Raw genomic sequence first — 3,831 nt, forward strand, 5'->3', positions numbered from 1 at the left:
ATGCATATGTATATATATATATATATATATAAATATAAATACATGCATGCACATACATATGTACATGTATATGTGTATATATGCATATATATACATACATATTATGGATATGTACACACACATTTAAATTTTTAATGTACACATGTGAACTTGTAATATATTAGAATTTAATTTCATATACACATGCGTGTGTGTTTAAATCTTCACCTTACCTCTAATAATTTAATTTCAATGAACTAACCCTAACATTAGTTCCAATGGGTTAGGTCATGATATGAGTTCCCTAATATAAACTTCATCTTGACCTCTTCACCCTAATCTTAGAAGTCTAATTAATCCTTGACTATTTAACCTAATCTAAAAAATAAATATAACCATGCAATCCTAACTCTAGAAATTTCATGTAACACAATGTTAACCCTCATTTAAATTCAATCCCAATCTTAAACCTAAACAATATATATTTATCCTAGAATTTACAGGTTGATTTTAATCATAACCATAAAATCTAAACCCTAAACATAAACCTTTGAACCTAAAGTTATATCATTTAACTCAAAAGTGATCCCTAAACCTAACCATGATGAGAAGACTAACTATAAATTTTTATAACAAAATCCTCACTTCTTAACCCTAAAAAATCCTAATTTATGAATCCTAACTAAAAATTTTAATCTAGATTTACATTAGACCTAAACATTTAATCCTAAATATCCATAAACATTATATTAACTTTCCATAACATTGATCATAATTCTAATGATATAGCTCTAAAATCCTAACCACAATCCTAACTCTAAGCCTAACCATGTAACTATAGTTCCATTTGTTAATCCTAAGTAATACTAAACTAGGTAATGGTCTAATTATATTAACTTACTCAACATTTAACACTAAATCCTAAACCTAATCATAATTCTACTTGTAACGCTAATGTAAGTCTCACACTGATATTAAACACTACTGATCTGACTATATAGACACAATTATAACACTAACCCTAACTCTAACTATAATAACTTACTCAACATAGAACACTATTCTGAACACACACTCCTTTAACCCTAGCCCTAAATAGTTTCCTAACCCCAACTTAATGAAAATTTACCATGATTAAACCCTAATAATGGTCCCCTAAACTCAATCTTAATACTAAACCAGGTAACCCTAAAATTAACCCTAGAACCATAATATAAACCATAATCATGATAAAACATTAACCTTGAATGCCAAACCTAATCAAATTAATTTATGCACTATGAGGCATGTATAGTTCAAGAACAATATATGTAGTACTAATTTTATAACTCTAAACCTAAGTATAACCCAAATAATAAGTCTTAACCTAACCCTAATGTTTTAACTTTAAGCCTAACCCAAAAATTTGTTGAAAATATAATAGGAAAGTAAACTCTGGGGGGGGTGGGGGGTGAATCATCACTAAAAAATTTCAACCTCTAAAACTATTCACCATGCATCCATCTCATAGTCTATGCATATAAACTAAAATAGAAAATTAAGCATATACATTCATAGCATGAAAGTAAATATTCAACACATGTATAACACAATATATTTGGTTACCCGAAAACCCTCCAAGGAGAAGGTAAAACTAGGTGGGGATGAAACCCAAAAATCTTCACTCATGTAGTAATAAAGTGTATCCAATGAAGGTTACAATGTTTGACCAAAAACATGATCTACCATATGAAAATTTTGTCCTATTAAAGGCTTACAAGATTGTTAGATCTTACCCTATTAAAATATTTAAAACACCCTACTAAAAGTGTGATTGAGACTGGAGTACTTTGTGCCATTATAGTAATGGTAGGAGTAGCTATCTCCTTCCTTTGATATACCACAAGAGGTAGTGTTGGTTGTATCATTGTGAATTAAGGAGGGGATAAAGGTGTACCTTGTTTCTATACTACCTCCCTTGCAAATACCTTATCTACCTTCTCAATCTCATCAATACTCACCGGTACAAGATTCTAACAAAGTTTAGCCTGCATGGTGGATTCCACCAGTATCTTTTTCAAGTCATCCTCTATGAGGGGATTGATGTTCTAAGTGACAGTATCATAAACATCCTTTATCTTTACAGTGTCACCTTTTTTGTTCACCTCATGTGAAGGACTAACACTCGACATTAGTGTCTCTAGTATACTCTATTCAGTTGGTTGCTCATCCTTAGCTAGTGCTTGTGTGTCTATGTTCATGTCCTTGCCTCTCTCAACAATATCTTTTTCAGTGCCAACTTCTTTTTCTCCTTCTTTTTCTTCACCTACCTCAATAGGCGCCTGTAATATTGCCAAGGATGTTGTCAAACCATATAGTGATATCCACATGAAAGTAGTATTTTGTACAACATGCTCACTGATATTCTGCAATATACTAAATGCCTTATATTTTGTGCAAATTTTCAAGTATGTTTCTTAATGTCTTTCCATTGCACCCTTAGTTCTGGCATTACCTAGGCAAGTGTTGTTTCTCTTATTTGTTTTTTAATATTCAGACAATAATGCCACTTCTTCTCAACTCTCTCATACAAACTCTTCAGTATGGAGTTGACAAGTTCAAGAGGAGCCTTTTTAAATATTGTCATCATGGCATATACTACCTCTTCAACTTGATTCTTTTCAATCTTCCCAAGATTGTCAAACTCAATGTGAGAGAATATAGATAAATCAGCATGATTTCTAATATTCTCACATAGATTATCTAAATCTGAAGAAGAACTGTGACTTACCACTTGAAATTGGTTGTTGTCATCAGATTTAGTCTTCTCTTCATTAGATTCATCTGGAGCAACATATTTTCTCCTTGGTCTCTTATGAGATTCTTCACCCTTGCTAGCTTGACTAGCTCTTTGCTCCTTTGGCTTGGCGACTTCCTTACCCTTTTGTGTAGTGGCCCTTGTGCTATCCCTAGTTGTAGGTATTGTAGGCTAAGTAGGTTTTGCAACCTTCTTTGGTTTTTTTATTATAGACACTTTAGCTTTTCTTTTCTTTTGTTTAGTAGCTGTAGGTGCTTCACCGACTTCTTCTCCCTCAACACCTTCTACAATTTATACTTCCTCTTCTTGTTGGTCCTCTCCTTGACCTTGGGTGATGGAAAGTGGTGCTTGGGAAAGTGCATTATCTTCATCATCATCATCATCATCTTCATCTTCTTCTCCTGCCCCTTCACCAAATTTCTCTTTCAGTTTCTTTACCATCTTATTCTTCTTTCTAATGATTGAAGCAATCTTCAAGTCCATTGTGATTTTTGACTTGGCCATTTCATAGTTCCCAAAAGTTGTAGCTACCTTGTCCACTTCTTCTACAAGTAATGTTTTTATTGTTGCAGAGGTTTCACCAATGTTGATTTCATATCCCAATGATCTTAACCATCTAAATCTAGGAACTACTAGCTAAACATATGTATAATCAGTGTCAACTAAGAAGAAAACATTATCAAAATGTTTATCCACTAGTGAAACTAGTATCCTTAGTCTTTTCTTCATTTTTTTCTTGAAGTCTTCAAAGTAGCTTATCATGACTGACTCAAAATTATCACCTAGTTGCTCAATGAATTCACCTATTTGCACTGCAATAGATCTATTTACCTTCCATGCAACTTTACCAAAAGTAGGAAATGTATTCTATACATAAAAGAATATACATACAAGAATAGATCCAAATTTACATTGTGCACTTTTGGTCTTCCTTATGGCTCCCAAATTCTCAGTCAACTGTTGCAACTACAACTCGGCAAGATCATAAGTATGATCTTTCTTCACTATTTTGTATCCCACATCCATTGTAATACATGGAACACTATTAAGACTAT

Source organism: Cupressus sempervirens, chromosome 3 (genome assembly GCF_028749045.1).
Source record: "Cupressus sempervirens isolate cs-2001-9-10 chromosome 3, ASM2874904v1, whole genome shotgun sequence".
Lineage (NCBI taxonomy): Eukaryota > Viridiplantae > Streptophyta > Pinopsida > Cupressales > Cupressaceae > Cupressus > Cupressus sempervirens.